The 16,644-nt window shown below is 45.4% G+C and overlaps 1 protein-coding gene across 4 annotated transcripts in view; it reads left to right on the top strand.

Annotated features, from left to right (window-relative positions):
• The first annotated feature begins 9,825 nt into the window (after positions 1 to 9,825).
• tenm2b (teneurin transmembrane protein 2b) overlaps positions 9,826 to 16,644 on the top strand; it is a 175,452-nt gene continuing 168,633 nt past the window's right edge. For all 4 annotated transcript variants that reach the window (XM_028982317.1, XM_028982319.1, XM_028982318.1 and 1 more), the window contains exon 1: positions 9,826 to 10,020. The gene's annotated coding sequence lies outside the window, so the exon portion shown is untranslated. The remainder of the gene's footprint in view (positions 10,021 to 16,644) is intronic.

Genomic DNA, 16,644 nt, shown 5'->3' with positions numbered 1-16,644 from the left:
GACAACTTCCCAGCCAAGTCTCCTCCTAACCTGATGTGTTCATTCGCTGTATACAGAACTCTGAACTCTGTGGGAATGTATCGTTCCCTTCTAAATCTGTGATCTGGCCTGTCTGACCAGTCCATCTGTGTTCCCTCAAATCTCATCTGCCTGACCTTTTTTGTTTTTGTATATTGTTTTGTATATCATGACAAAAATGAAGCAATAAATATATATAATTGTCCTTGGATTGTATTGGAATAACTCATGTGTAAAAGTATGGAGACTGTTGCTAATAATACAGGGAGTGCAGAATTATTAGGCAAATGAGTGTTTTGTCCACATCATCCTCTTCATGCATGTTGTCTTACTCCAAGCTGTATAGGCTCGAAAGCCTAATACCAATTAAGCATATTAGGTGATGTGCATCTCTGTAATGAGAAGGGGTGTGGTCTAATGACATCAACACCCTATATCAGGTGTGCATAATTATTAGGCAACTTCCTTTACTTTGGCAAAATGGGTCAAAAGAAGGACTTGACAGGCTCAGAAAAGTCAAAAATAGTGAGATATCTTGCAGAGGGATGCAAGATATCTCACTTAAATTGCAAAGCTTCTGAAGCGTGATCATCGAACAATCAAGCGTTTCTTTCAAAATAGTCAACAGGGTCGCAAGAAGCGTGTGGAAAAACCAAGGCGCAAAATAACTGCCCATGAACTGAGAAAAGTCAAGCGTGCAGCTGCCAAGATGCCACTTGCCACCAGTTTGGCCATATTTCAGAGCTGCAACATCACTGGAGTGCCCAAAAGCACAAGGTGTGCAATACTCAGAGACATGGCCAAGGTAAGAAAGGCTGAAAGACGACCACCACTGAACAAGACACACAAGCTGAAACGTCAAGACTGGGCCAAGAAATATCTCAAGACTGAAGGTTTTATGGACTGATTAAATGAGACTGAGTCTTGATGGGCCAGATGGATGGGTCCGTGGCTGGATTGGTAAAGGGCAGAGAGCTCCAGTCCGACTCAGACGCCAGCAAGGTGGAGGTGGAGTACTGGTTTGGGCTGGTATCATCAAAGATGAGCTTGTGGGGCCTTTTTGGGTTGAGGATGGAGTCAAGCTCAACTGCCAGTCCTACTGCCAGTTTCTGGTACAGGAAGAAGTCTGCATCCTTCAAGAAAAACATGATTTTCATGCAGGACAATGCTCCATCACACGCATCCAAGTACTCCACAGCGTGGCTGGCAAGAAAGGGTATAAAAGAAGAAAAACTAATGACATGACCTCCTTGTTCACCTGATCTGAACCCCATTGAGAACCTGTGGTCCATCATCAAATGTGAGATTTACAAGGAGGGAAAACAGTACACCTCTCTGAACAGTGTCTGGGAGGCTGTGGTTGCTGCTGCACGCAATGTTGATGGTGAACAGATCAAAACACTGACAGAATCCGTGGATGGCAGGCTTTTGAGTGTCCTTGCAAAGAAAGGTGGCTATATTGGTAGCTGATTTGTTTTTGAATGTCAGAAATGTATATTTGTGAATGTGGAGATGTTATATTGGTTTCACTGGTAAAAAAAAATAATTGAAATGGGTATATATTTGTTTTTTGTTAAGTTGCCTAATAATTATGCACAGTAATAGTCACCTGCACCCCTAAAATATCTAAAAATAAAAACAAACTAAAAACTACTTCCAAAAACATTCAGCTTTGATATTAATGAGTTTTTTTGGGTTCATTGAGAACATGGTTGTTCAATAATAAAATTATTCCTCAAAAATACAACTTGCCTAATAATTCTGCATTCCCCGTACATGGCATTTAGCTAATATTAATAGTATTATTAAATGAATAACTAAGCAATGCTTTAAAGTAAGAAAAAATATTTAAAAGTATCAACAGAATGTAAAAGAAACAAGTATTGTGTTGCACAGATTTCGGGGATTTATTTAAAAAGTAGAAAAATTAGTCTGCACTGTTCTTATTCTCAACGCAAATAAAACAAGAAAGAAAAACGATCTGCTGCTGTACACTCACAAGAGCTGAGAGCCCCTCACTCATGTCACAGGGTAACATTGACAGAGAGGGCTCTTATTTATTTACTCATTGTGAAATTCATTGTATTTTCTCATCAGCATATGTGGGGTTAACATTACGACTTTTTGAGGTTCACATTTTTTGCCTGGCAAGTGGTGTCTGGCATGATCTCCAAGCTGGGGGTGAGTTATTTGAGGGTGGCAGAGCAGAAAGGCCTGTCCGTTTCATTAGTGGACAGATTTCTGGTGATATACTGCCCCCTATTTCGTTAAGCATTAATTCATCAGCAGGCCAAATCTCACACGTTACTCCTTTTGCACTGAATGGACCAACCACCATGATAAACCGAATATGCTTGTGCATTTAGGCAAAGTTGTGCACCAATTTGTCAGGTAAGCGTCTAAACATTTAGTGATTTTAATGTTTTCATCATCGGATGGAGCATTGGATGCAGGTTATATAATAAAACATAGATTTTTCTTGTGAAAATGACAAACAGCCCACATGGAAAATCTCTTGCATCTAAAAAGCAAAGATGCTCAGATGGTCAAACTTTCATGAGTGGGGGACACAACTTTTCAGGGCAATGTGTGTGATCGCTTCATCAGACATAGAAACTCTTTGCAAATGAAAGAAAAAAACGTTCCAGGTTTGTAATCTGTGGTAGCAGGTCAACAGAGCCAGAAACAGTTCGAAAAAAAAAATCCTAATCCTTCAACATCCTGTTAGCAAAACAGTAAAACAGTCACAATTTTAAAACTACTTGCATTTGAGTGGGTCTGGACACCATGGGCTCATCAGAACCTGACGTTTTGTTTCTAAAAAACATCATTGACAGAAATGATTTTACACCAACAAAAAGGGTTTTTCACTTCTGGCAAGATAAGCTGCAAGCAGTTCTTATCAGTTATGTAAATCCTGAGGAAGCACTTGACCTGTGACAAAATCCACATGCAAAGTCTATTATGGTTGAAAATAGGACTCATTATCACAAAGAACAGCACTTGCACAGATTATTTTTTTTTGTATGAGTTTGTTTTTAAATGCCATTAGAAGGAGTGGTGGCATGTGCTCCCCGTGCATAAATCACCCGCTACCCCCCTGCCCAGCTGAGCAGTGGATGAATAATACATCCGCACATTTAATCCAGACGGACAGGTCGACTAATGTTTCCGACATCCGAATGTGTTTGCACAGTCTAATGAAGGCGTTGTTCTCCCCGTTGTCAGGCTGAGGAACTGGCCTAACACATTTCACTTACAGCATTTGAAATGAGACTCGCCTGCGAGGTCTAAGTCGTCGGCGACCTTTGCTGATGTTTTGAAATGTTTTAATTGCATATTAATTTCACATCACCTACCTGCTGATCACCAAGCACCACCAACACCGATGCACCGTGCCTGCACCGCCTCGTCACCACCGCACTTAAAATCATCTGCCGCCGAGCTGGGCCAAGCATCGTGTCATGAAGAACACGGCTGACGTGGAAGCACTTGTTGGCTGGAGTCCAAATTACACATTTTTTTTTGTCAGTCGCTTTCTTCATCAGAAACACCATTTTCACCGCTGTCAACAAAGTTTAAGGCAAACGCTGTCTTTGTGCAGGTCAGAGACATGATGCTGCTCTCCAGGGAAGTCAAATTGCATAAAGATTCGGATGTTTGAATGCCACTGATTACACAACTTTTAATTGGAAGTTGATGCCATGGGCCAAATTGTGAAAACAGTGTTGCTAAATAAAAGCCAAACCAAGTCATTGGCTAGAATCTGCATTTGCTTGAGCCCCACCTAGGGTCTGTCTGTACACACGCTGGCTGATCGGTGCGTCCGGGACAGCTGTGGGAAAATCCCTAATCCACGATAAGGAGGGTGGGAAGGTCTGCGCTCGGCTGTAGCGGGATTGACGGAGGCGGAGGGTAAGTGGGGTGGCTGCGATGGTGTTAATAACCACTTTCACTCGGCCCAAGGAATTTGTCCAGTCAACAGATTTGCTCTCTGAGCTCCACCGCGTGAGGGGGAGGTGGGGTCAACCAAGTTGGAAGACTGGAGAAGATAAAGGTGAGTGCAACATCAAAACAGGCCTTTGAAGTATGTTCCACCTCTCGGGGAAATCTCTCACTGACAAGCGTGTATCCCTCATATCTCTCCTTGCTGCTTCTTCAGTTCATCTGCTCGCGTCGTCCCACCTCCCCCTCCCTAATGTGCATGGCTGTGCCTTGACATCAGAAGCCAGTCCGCCCTCCTGATGATGCTCGTCTGGAGACACATTCGCAGACCTTCAAGATGCGCTCCATCGGCCAGCATCTCCTCTTGCTTCTCTTTTTCAACGCTGTGGCAGGAAAAGAAAATACAAACACAGACCGGCTCCTAATCTGTTTGTAAAAAAGCTGCGACTGGGCCAGCTGGCCCTCTGGCCTTGAATGGCGCGGGCTTAATTGAAAAGAAAAGCGAACACTAACTCTTGATCTTTTTATTGTCTCCATTTTAATTACAGGGTGGAATGACTGCAAATTCAAATGCGCGGCCAATTGGCCATGTGGCAGGGACCGCTAATGGGGTGGCGGGAGTTTGTAGTCAGTGCCACAGTGAAAACAATCAAAGAGGACACCATATGATGTTCAGCGATTTTAGAACGCTTTATAGAGCATGTGCTGGCCTGAATTATTTCTACAACGTTCATTGCAAAAGGACAACTGCGAAGCGCCCTGATTGTTGTTAAAGAGAAATCTCCTTCAGTTATTTACTTTCTACAGTAATAGATCATTATGTGTTGTCATCAGTAATCCGGTTCAGTTCAATAGATAAAAATACCAAAGACCTTTAACTGACTTACACAGGAGGTGCTTATATTCCAAATTATTATTGATTACTGACTGTCATTCAATGTGAACACTGCAGTCAAACACACATCAAGTGAGCATTTTAACTACAATCAGTAGAGGAAACCTGAGCACCACCTGTACCACAGATTGAGAACCAAGTCTTTAAAAAAGTAAATGGAAAAGGGGTGTGTTTGAATTGATGCATAGTTACTTTGAGTGAATGTCTTTTAATGCATAAAAACCTGGAATACTGTGGTCCAGGGTGACAACGGCATCTACAGTGCATGAGTGTCACTGATTGGCTGATACGTTTACATTTAAGGCATTTGGCAGACGCCCTTATTCATGTAAAGAATTTATTAGATTACATGACCTTCAGTTACAACAAAACTGAACACTTATACTTGTATAATTTACATTATAATAATTCACCTAATTGTATTTTTTTGAAAAACAGGTCAGCCTATAAACATACTACATAAACAAGTGCAATAATAATTTCACACAGATTTTAAAAACTAAAAACACACAAACCTGCACACACAAAATTTTATCTTGATTACAGCCATTGAGGTTAAATGGTTCATTTGTTGGCAAATACGTTTACAACAGATTTGTAACAGATCTTTGCCAGCTTGGGGTGCACATGTGTATAGTTTTTATGGTACACAGATGTTCTTTTGGTCATGATATCTCATGATATTTCCCAGTTTTCTTTGTAATAATTTTCCTTGCACAGAGAGCCAACAAAGGAAATCCACTTTGTTGTTTATAATGGGAAGAATTCCAGTATTATCTCCTAAGAAACATATTACTGGCATTGTTGGTATTGAAGAACAAACGCAATTTACTAGAATATGAACACAAGCCTCTTAACAGGCATCTCAGGATCACTGCCAATAGGAAAACAGCTAAGAATCAGTGCTTTAAATCTAGCTATTAATAAACTAGTCTTAAGATCAATGTGTTATTGAGGATTTAATTTGAACTTTAGATTTTAGGGCTGCTGGATTCCATACAAAACCTAATGGAATCTGGGTTGGTGTGTTTCAGCAAGGATATACTGTTCTCATGAGCAGACACATCAGACATGTTTCATTTCTAACGAGAGCCAATATGAATCATTAATGTGGATGCCGGCTTCACTGAGCCCCGCCCCTTTCTTCATTCCCTCACCATGAGCCTAAACTGTCCTTGCACTGAACAGTGTTTTGCCACCGGGTATAACGATCTCCACCATACCCAATTAGCAACACACTGAGCTTTGCTCCCAACACCACCTTACCACATACTGTCTCTAGACGCCTCAGGCTGTTCTCCACAGGAGGCTACCCTCTTACACACACACACACACACACACACACACACACACACACACACACACTTTGAATTCTTCACCCCTTTCTCAAAGATTGGGGTATTTATGAAATATAATTTAATATTTAGCCTGACCTTGGTGTTCACTTTTCCCATTAGTCTTCACCTGAGGCTTTTTGTCCAGCTCCACCCCTGTTATGTCACGCTCAAAGTGACCCTTTTTTCCTAATATTTACCCATTTCCTTGCCAGGTGACAAAAAGGCTAACGCTGTGTCCATGTTCAGTGTTATCATTTACATTTTCCGTTCCCTCCACTGCACTTGTTTTACCAGCTGATTTTACCCAAGGATGACTGGTCCTAACAGTCTGAAGGCTCTGGATGGGGTGATTATAAGACTTATCACAAATATAGAACAGATCCAAACGTTTATTAGACCAGTTCAGTGAATTCTGGCAAGGGAGTTTTATCTAGGATGTAGATATAAAGGTACAGAATTAAACTATAGCAATGAGTTGTTTTTGACCGAAAACTACATTAACATGTTTTCCACATCAGATGCTATTTGAATGGGAGGCAGTCAGAGGCAATTAGCTGTGCTGGGATCTAAGCTTTGCAGCGCTGGTTCACACCTTCTGCTGCCTAGTGGTTCATCTTGTTGGACAAAATGTTACTTTTGCATGAATCTAAATGTGATAAATGGTGGTAAGTACCTAAGCTATGCTAAAGCAACAAAGTATAGGGACGCACGTGCTAATTCTTGATTTCAGATGTCTCATTCAGGCTCGTTGCCACAGGTAACTAGGTGGTTCACGCCTCTCTGAATCAAAATGGGTCTTTCTGAAGAGCGTGTTGCATGCCTGCTGTGATGGGATGCCAGCCTTGCAATAAGGCAGTTTGTGGGATTTCATGGGTGCTGAATATTCCTTGGTCAAGGGTGCGTTGTAGTCTTTGTATTTAGGAACAGCAGCAGTTCTGCCATGAAGCAGTCAGATGGACAAGTTGGGGTTGACTGCTGCCAGGAGAACTGCTTTGTGGCAACTGTTAAGTTTGGTGGAGAAGGGATTATTGTTTGACACTGTTTCTCAGGGTTAAGATTGCTCTTCTAGTGAAGAGAAATCGTAATGCTTCAGCAAACCAAGATATTTTGGACAAAGGCATGCTTCCAATCTTCAGGGTGCAGATTGGGGGAGGCCCATTTCTGTTCCAGCATGACTGTGCCCTGGTCCATAATGACATGGATTGATGAGTTTGGTTTGGAAGAACTTGACTGGCCCTTACACAGCCCTTACGTCAAACACCTTTGGGATGGACTCGAAGAGATTGAAAGATCACCGACTGACTTTTAAACACTCTGAACAGAAAACCCACACAGAAACACTTTAAAATGATCTGGAAAGCTGTTATGGGGTGGGCAACTCTATATTGAAATCTATGCATTTGAAAGCAATGCCATTAATGTTGGACGGACAGGCGTATCAATACTTCGATTGGCTGGAGCTTCTGTGGTGTCCCTGGTCAACACGCTGTGACTCCAGTTGACCCATCTGTGAATCTGTGATTAATGATTGGTGGTCATCATTCTTGGAACAACTTTGCCACTTAAATGGCATAAATAATTACTTTTGGGGATTACATCCACGGCACTTGTTTGATCAGCCCAAGTTCCCTTTAATGTATTTATTCTTTGCTGATGTTCTGATGTCGTTGCATGAAGCCAGACCCACCCACAGACATAATCAGATGTGCAAGTGTAAAAGGCTTCAGGAAGTGGCACTCATATCGAATGGCAACAAAGCCTCTGGCGCGACCTCTCGCTATCAAAGTCGGAGTCACATCTTTCTGCAAAGAGCACTGGATTTTCCGGTGGAGGCCGGCATGGGGCTGCTCACCGAGAGGGGCCGCGTCACAAAAAGAACGGATCAGACGGAGGGAGGATCTTTTATCCTCCCATAATTACACCGGGGCGTCCGGTCTCCTCCCCGCCGCATGAATCACTCCAATCAATATCGCTGTGATGTCGCTGCTTATCGTGACGCTGGCGTTTTGAGCGGTGATGTGTTTGCTTTGGCGAGTTATCGCCCCGGCGACTATTTCTATTATCTGGGTTTCGCTGGAGGGCTTTGTCGCCTGGCAAAAAGCCAAATGAGCACAATCTGTCATCATCCACAGGACAGGCCATTCCGAGCAGCGGTGCTCCGCAGGAACTCCTGTGTTGTGTTTTATACACACCGGCTCGCCGCGGCACACGCCTCCGCTCCCACTGAAGCTGATGTGATTGATTTTCGGCGCCGGACGATTGGCCGACGGAAATGGCGGGCGGATGTGGCGCTTATGCCGTATGCTTAATTGTTTCCCTGTGGAAGGTGAAAGGACAGTAGTTAGCTTTAATCGGCGCGCCCGGCGCCAGCTGGCAAGCTGCGGCGGGAGCCATTTATGAGTGTGTCTCTCTCCATCAATCTCGCTGTTTCCAGACCTGCTCCACAGATTAGCGTTGCTCAATGTATGGCCTCTCATTTACGGGGATCCAATAATTTTGAAAAAAGCAGAAACACAAAGATAAATACATCAATAAATCCCATATAAACTGCCCGGCGTGGACGAGTAGAACCACTGTGTAACGTTGCCTCCGCCCAAAGACTCTCAGTAGGAACAATGGCACCTCACACGCCCCCGAATTCTTTTGCAATTATAGCCTGGCCAATCAAGGCAGTGCTGCAGGCTGCCATGCCATCATGATGTCCAGTGATGGAAAAAAATCATGATCGTTCAGTATATTGAGGCAGTCATGTCGCTTTTCCATCTGAAGCAGTGAGGACCCTGGATGAAAGTGAAAGTGAATGTCATTGTGAAACGCTGCAGCACAGCACAGCACATGGTGACACAACGAACTGTGTCCTCTGCTTTTAACCATCACCTTTAGTAAGCAGTGGGCAGCCATGACAGGCACCTGACAGGCAGTGCGTGGGGATGGCGCTTTGCTCAGTGGCACCTTGCCGGCACGGGATTCGAACCCACAACCTTCCAATTATGGGTCCACCTCCTTACCCGCTAGGTCACCACTGCTCCATGACAGGTGCATCACTTCACACGCTTTCCCTGATGTACCCATCACTCATCCGGAGCCCAAAGTTCTGGTTGTGTAGTGGAACTGCTTTTACTTTCGTCACCAAATGGAGCTCATCTGTCAGTCTTCTGCCATTTGACTTTTTAAATGTTCTCCAGTCACAGTCGTTCAGCACGGTTTTCTGGCCAGTGTGGTTTTCCCAGTAAGATGATGCTTCTCAATTTTTGCCTGACGAAGGTCAGTAATTAGACCCTTGTGACGTCGGTGACATCTTTTCCATGAGATGTGTGTGAAAAATATTAATCACCGCAGTAATCAACCTCTTTTTTACTATTTAGATCCAATTGATGACGTGAATTATTAATATTATTCTTAAACTGAAAATAAAAAGCTTTTTTAACTATTATTATTCAGCCCTTTAGACGTTTGGAGAAGGTGATCCGCATGTAGACTCGAGTGAAGATGAAGATCCTGAGCAGGATCGGTCGCCTCCAATCAGCGGCGGCAGTGAAGGCGCGTGCGTGCGTGCGTGCGTGCGCGCGTCGCGCAGTCTCCGGCGCGCGTCTCGCCGCTTCGCGCCGCCTCTCCGGGGTCGCTGTCACATTCCGACCCACGACGGCGGGATCCGGCGCCAGATCCTCCCGGCCGCGCTGCTCTTTGCCCACAGACTCGCTGCGATGTTTAGACCGTGAATCCACAGACTCGCAGTTTCCAGGTTTTTCACCTTAAAGCAAAAGTTGGTGAGAGTGATGTGACGAGCTCGCGGCAGAGAGAGCAAGAACCCGAGCCCCGAACCAGGTGAGGTGTGGGTGTGGGGGTGTGGGCGTGGGTTGTTCCTACAGACGTAAGTATTTGTGCGGTTCGGAGATGTCCGCGTCCCGCCGCTGATCGGGATTCGTGGCGCGTCGTGGAAATTGCAGCAAGCAGCAGGAGCCTCCGGGCGTCCCGAGTGGCGGTCAGTGTCATCGATAGCGTGCGGGTTCGGTTTCTTCCGCGCTGCAGAAGCCATTACTAACACTCATCATCATCATCATCATCATCATCATCATTAGTAGTAGTAGTAGGGTCTCATTAAAACACCCCCGTGTTATTATGTATTTTTATCTCTGATCTGACTGAACTGCTGCATAGAAACAGGACAAAAGGACGATTTTATTCTGGGGATGGGGGGTGTAAAATAAAAAAAATAAAAGATAAAATGAGCAACATTTAAGTTCGGGAGCTGTAGTGCTGAGCCATTTCGGTAATAGGGTTAGTAATGGCTTTATTTGGTCTGGATGACGTCCCCCTATTCATCATCAACTCGGAGTCATCAATCATCCCAGATCTCTGCGTGCCATCCTGAGGATCACACAAAGTGGATTTTGTTTGTTTTTCGTGTTTTTTTTTACCCCCTGCCCCCCCAATCACATCTTTGGCACCGCGGTCCCTGGCGGTCGTCTTCCCCTGGAAAAATGCAGGACCCTTCCTGCATGTAAATCCGTGTCTCCGGCCTGGAGGAGGCGTCAGCTTCCTGGGTGCTCCGCTTTGTCAGATGGCTGTTTACAAATGCACGTGTCTATGATTGAGGGCCCGGTATATGCACGGCACGCCACAAGCACCATCGTTATAATAATCTAATAATCAGCACATCTCAAAAGCGCCCTGTGTGGAATTGTAAAAGGGCGCCGTGAAAGCAGGCGTCAGCAATACAGAACGTACAGTTCACTGTAGCCAAATGAAGGGTCGGTGCTTGTCTTCTTCTGTTGCGATGACACCCGCAGTAGAAGATCTCACCTGCTGTGTCATGGGGTGCATTTAAAAAAATAATTAATTAAAGCATGCAACCGAATAGCCCCGACTGTCTTGATGACACGAGATTTTGGGGAAAAGAAATACACCAGGAGTGCATGCAGGGTTTTGCTGCAACTCTGTAATTGAAGGTTCCCTATTATGAAAATTTCACTTTGTGAGAATATTTAACATTAATACGAGTTCCCCGAGACTGTTCGTGGTCCTGCAGTGGCTAGAAATGGTGATGGGTATAAAGAGTGCTTTATTCATTCTGCTTTGCCATTCAGAGAGCGGCACCTCAGACGGTCGGATCTGGAATTTGTCCCCTTATGTCATCATAAGGGGAAAAGTTCCCTCCCGCCCAGAGAATTAACCACCGACCGGCATGGCTTCCAACCGTGCAAAGCATTGGAGTTGCTCAGTGATTGGATGTTAAAATAAGCACAAATGTGTTTTTTTTTAGTTACATCATGCAAGACCAGTGGGTTAAATTTTTATTTTTTTAAAAACGCCGCCACGACTTCCTGTCTGTGCCAAACAAATGTGGTTGGTGAATTGTGCTCTCCTCCTGTTCCCGCCTCTCTCCTCCTCATTATCATTTAAAGCTACAGACACAGAAATGGTGCGTCCTGGGACATCCAGTCCTGGGACTGGATAAAAGTGGCTGTAATTCCACACCATGGCTGAATTTCCGAAAGAGACTTCAGATACACTAAGACCGATATAAAAGCAAAAGATTTCATAATAGGGGACCTTTTAAAGTAATGACGCAACCCAGCAGCGGCCCCACCTGGCCCTGGAGCACCACCTGTATCATGAATCAGCGGAGCACCAAAAAGGTGTCCTAACATCCTGGGAAACTTCACACATGATGTAATATTACAACAACATTTTGTTATATTGCGAGAAAAGCAAATGAAAATGCGTATCTATGTTGTGAAAAGCCCCCTGGTCACAGAAACTCACGTTTGCATAATGTAGATCATGGAGATAAAGGTGAACAACTGTTATTGCATATGAATCAGGACCGAATGTACACACGATATTTATGTGAATTTGTCCGCCGCTCGGTTAATTTCTATCTTTAAGTGAAGTGGTTGTCACTTGTGATACACAGCAGCACAGCGCTCGGTGCACACAGTGAAATTTGTCCTCCACACTTAACCCATCACCCTTAGTGAGCAGTGGGCGGCCATGACAGGCGCCCGGGGAGCAGTGTGTGGGGACGGGGCTTTGCTCAGTGGCACCTCGGCGGATCGGGATTCGAACCGGCAACCTTCTGATTACGGGGCCGCTTCCGCTGCATTCATGTGAGTGATTTTCAGATACATATCAGGCATTTATCATTAGGGAAATTCAAGCACTTTTGGGAGGCCCCTTCCACAGATTCACAAAAGCCAAATAAATGAAGATGGGTGTGACGTCCCGATAATCCTCTCCTGGCTCGCGAGCGGGTGTGTGGTGTGGTGAGGATCCCCACAGCCGTACCTGCAGCGCGCGCCGGCCCTGCAGCTGCCTTTAGTGTCCCATTAAGCCGACCGCTCTCAACAAATTGCCGAACCTGTGCCTGCACCAGAACGGCTGCGACGCTCGCGCGTTGAGGGCGCTGCTCTCGTGTCCCGCGGCCTGACAGATGCGGCCAGCGATTCCCCGGCTGCGGCAGATTACAGATTAAAGGGATGTGGAGATTTGCCGCAATTTCCTTAATGCAGCCGGCGTAGACGGCAGCGGCGGGATGAATTCCGGCTGCGGGTGGCAGATTATTTCTTTGTATTTTTTCTTGTTGCCATGCTTGCTGTAGCAACGGCGCGCCCAGTGCCCTCGGGGTCACCCCTGCTTCCCCTACAGTCCGCCACATCTGCATGGCGACCCAGTTCTCTTTCTGTGTTTAAGGCCATATGTTACTCAGAAAGGAGCTGTTTCTGAGTAACGCGGCTCACGCGGGGGTTTACTCCTGCAGGGAAGATCTCAGCTATTCCACCGATGCGCTCGTCTAAGCGGCACTTCAAGACAATCGCCTGAAAGAGGCCCTCGATGTTGTTACGAGAGCGCAGCGTAGCGCCGCTTGCAGCGTCAAAGGATGTTCGGGGACGGGACGCTTGCGTGAGATACGTTGATTTTAATTGCCTCTGATTGCCTGTAATAGATCTGGCCCTTCCATTCATCAAACCCTAAGTATCTTGTTTCAACCATCGAGATAAAAATCCACGACTTCAGAGTTTATTATATTAAACTTCTCTTTCCGTGTCGTTGGCCATGTTAAAAACATAAAACAAGCTTGCTTCTTGAGTTCTGGCTCTCGAGGTACCTCTGGAGGCTTTTTAGGGATCTTATTAAACTGTGGTATTTCCAGGCTGGGCAGGGCTCATGCCTGCAAGGTAATGGAACGTAGTTTTGAATTAATAAAATCGTGCCATCAATTATCAAATCCTCACAGGCTACAGGTCCAAAATAGCTGCTGTGGAGGGCATTGATTTTTCCTCCCTCAGCTGATTGCACATGAATGAATCCCCTCTGCATCCTCAGCTTATAAGAACGTCGACAGAGAATCATGGGGTGCGCTCTGCCTTTTATCATTTTTATCATGTTCTAGGCATTAAAAAAAAACCTACATTCCGTTGAATGGCATATTTCAGCATATTGTTTCATATTCACTGGCGACCCTTCAACGGCGGGGTTTAATCACAGCTTTTTGCTTGAATTGTATGTTGCGTGTTGGCTGTGCTGAATGTTGATGTGCCCCAGGCAAATATTCTCCAGCACTCATGCCTGCTCACTAATGGCAGGTAAGATGTTGCTGTGATTCGTATTCAATTCACCCCCTTATTTATTTATTTGCTAATTCTGCATAGCAATGGTGACTCTTTTCAGTGATCTACAGAAACTTGATTTAATACAGCATTTCATACAGAAAAGGTCATGGCTCCTACGCCTACATAGAAATTTGTATTCTTCATTCAAATTGTATAAAGTGGATTGTTAAACCCACTCCCCAGGTAAACACTGATATGGTGCAAGATTGGTGCTGACCAAGTACAAGCCTTCATGTTAACAGCATTCCCTGATGGCCGTGGCCTCTTCCGGCAGGATACCGCGCAAAAAAAATGTTTCAAGAAACAAGTTTGGCCTCCAAATTCCCCCGATCCCAATCCAATTGAGCATCTCTGGGAGATGTGCTGAAAGAACTAATCCAATTCAATCCGATATTATAGTATCCAATACCACAGGACACCTTCAGAGGGGTTCTGAAGACCATTTCCCAAAACAGGTGTGACCTGTTCTGGCTGGGCAATAATAGGCAGCCGGTTTTAATGTTGTGGCTTTATACAAGAGATATGAACTGCAAATACATCCAGATGTCAACAGTTGATAGGGAAGGTTTTTTTTCACAACCTGCTAGAGGTAAATATGTCAAAACTCTGCACATGTCTTCTTGCAACAGACAAATTGTTTTAAAAACGGCTTTCCAGAAATAGCAGCAGTGGGATTTCCTGTAAGCACAGCTGTCCAGTGGAAGTAAGGTGCACACAGCCCGGCTGCCCCTACACGGCCAGGCCTGGCTCTCCTCAGAATCCTATTAGGGCATTACAGGACATATCTCTATGGTATGCTTCAGAGTGCTGAGCCTAAACCCGCCCAGGCCCCCACTTTATGTAATTTACTCTGATTTAATCCCGCATCCCAACAGGCCGGCAGGCACGCACTGACAGGCCCTTTGGTACGCTGTCCTTTCCCGCTGTTTCAGCCCTCCGCAAACAAGCTGCCCACTGGTCTGGAAGTGACTGAGAGCTTCTACTTAATGGCTGGACCAGGACCCCGGGGCCAGTCATTGATCTAAATAAAGAAGGAACAGTGTGGGGGTCTGTTCCCCTCTTGGAGGCTGGTCGGCACGTTCTTTCGCCTGTTTAGTATTGGTAATTAGGGTCACGTTTGGACGGCTACGAAATTAGCCAACCTGAAATATCTTGGCCTCTTTAGTATCCTTGGGAAGGTCCTCTGGTGTCCGCTGCCTTAGGATCATGCTCAGTCATGATCAGTCCGGCCACCTCCCTCACACGCCCGCCTCGACCATGACTGTCTGCTACACGCTCTGCGAGTCTTAAAACGGTGGGTCAAATGTCAGATTAACCCACGACTGAGCCGCCCCTCTCCTGTCATCGCCACCGAGGCGTCCAAGCATTGCCCGGCTTTGTGTTAGCCTCAAGCTCTAGCTTCAACTTCCTTACAGTCTCTTGAATAAACACACACACACGCGCACACACACACACACGCTTATTGGACCATCAAAGGCATAAGGCTGGAGTCCCATCTCCTGCTTTAATGGCCCTGGCTACCCAACCAAGCCCCATTTCCAAGGTAATTTCCCACCTCACTCACCTGATGTAGAGCCTCAGAGTGAAAGGCGGTTCACGTAGGTGTGTGTACGCGTGTGTGTGTGCGTGCGTGTGTATTTAAATGTTTGCTTGTTTATGTATTTATTCGGTGCGTTACTTGGAAAAGTTTGTTCAAGCGGAGCCTTGTCGTGTTAGAGGCACTTTATGGATTTGTAAGCGGGCAAGTGTTCTGTCAACCGGGAAACTATAAAATGTAAAGTGGATGGCATTGCCAAAACACGCATACACACTCACACACACACACAGACACACACACAGATAGAGATGCTCTGGCAGTGTTTCCTGCTATTTACAGTTCCTTGCACAGGCGTGCTACAGGGAGAACACCGTTGGCTCGTTTTTCGTAGGTGAGGGAGTCTCCGCGAGGGTTGGGGAACAGCACCTGAACCTCATGCGCCTGCCACTGCCTCCTGGAACTATGAATAAAAAGCCCCACCCCACTCGAGCTAAAGACGGCCACCACTACCACTTCTTGAGCGTTGCGACGGGAACCACTGGCAGCTGTCGATGGCATCAGCCAAACGCCATCAGCCAGCCGGTGGGGTCATGTGGGACTGGCAGTGGGCAGAGGTGTGGCGATGAAACATTAAACCAGAGCGGGCAAAGGGGTGCACGGGGCCATGGAGGGGTTTCACGCACTTGTGTCGCCATATGCCACCGAGGTGTGATGTGATGACCTTTAGTAGCCATAGCAACACCCTGTCAGTCGTTAAATCCGTGTGGAGATGGTTTGGAGTTTGCAAGTTTTCTCAGTAAATGGAATGCTGAAGGAATGCTTGCCATATTTTGTCAGCAGAGAAGAGCTGCCACTTTTTGATTAAAAACTTCCTTGGTCAGAAACTAACTTTTGGGATTTTATATATATATATATAGTACCCTCTCTCTGTGTTCCTGTGAACTGTTTGAATGCTGTTCTGTTGGCAAAAGAAGATTTACAAAAGAAGTATTGACTGCAGGTGTCTCAATAATTGTGGCACACATTTAAACATAAAGTTGACTTCAAGGTTGTATTTATCATTTCGTTGTAATATGTTGTTAAGGCTTTTGAAACGTCAGGGTCATTGTCAGGGTAGGTGTATTAATATATTACTTACATTTACAGCATTTATCAGACGCCCTTATCCAGAGCGACTTACAATCAGTAGTTACAGGGACAGTCCCCCCCTGGAGCAACTCAGGGTTAAGTGTCTTGCTCAGGGACACAATGGTAGGAAGTGGGATTTGAACCCGGGTCTTCTGGTTCACAGGCGAGTGT

Source organism: Denticeps clupeoides, chromosome 6 (assembly GCF_900700375.1).
Source record: "Denticeps clupeoides chromosome 6, fDenClu1.1, whole genome shotgun sequence".
NCBI lineage: Eukaryota > Metazoa > Chordata > Actinopteri > Clupeiformes > Denticipitidae > Denticeps > Denticeps clupeoides.
Note: the sequence above shows the minus strand (reverse complement) of the source record. Positions and strands in the feature narration are given on the sequence as shown.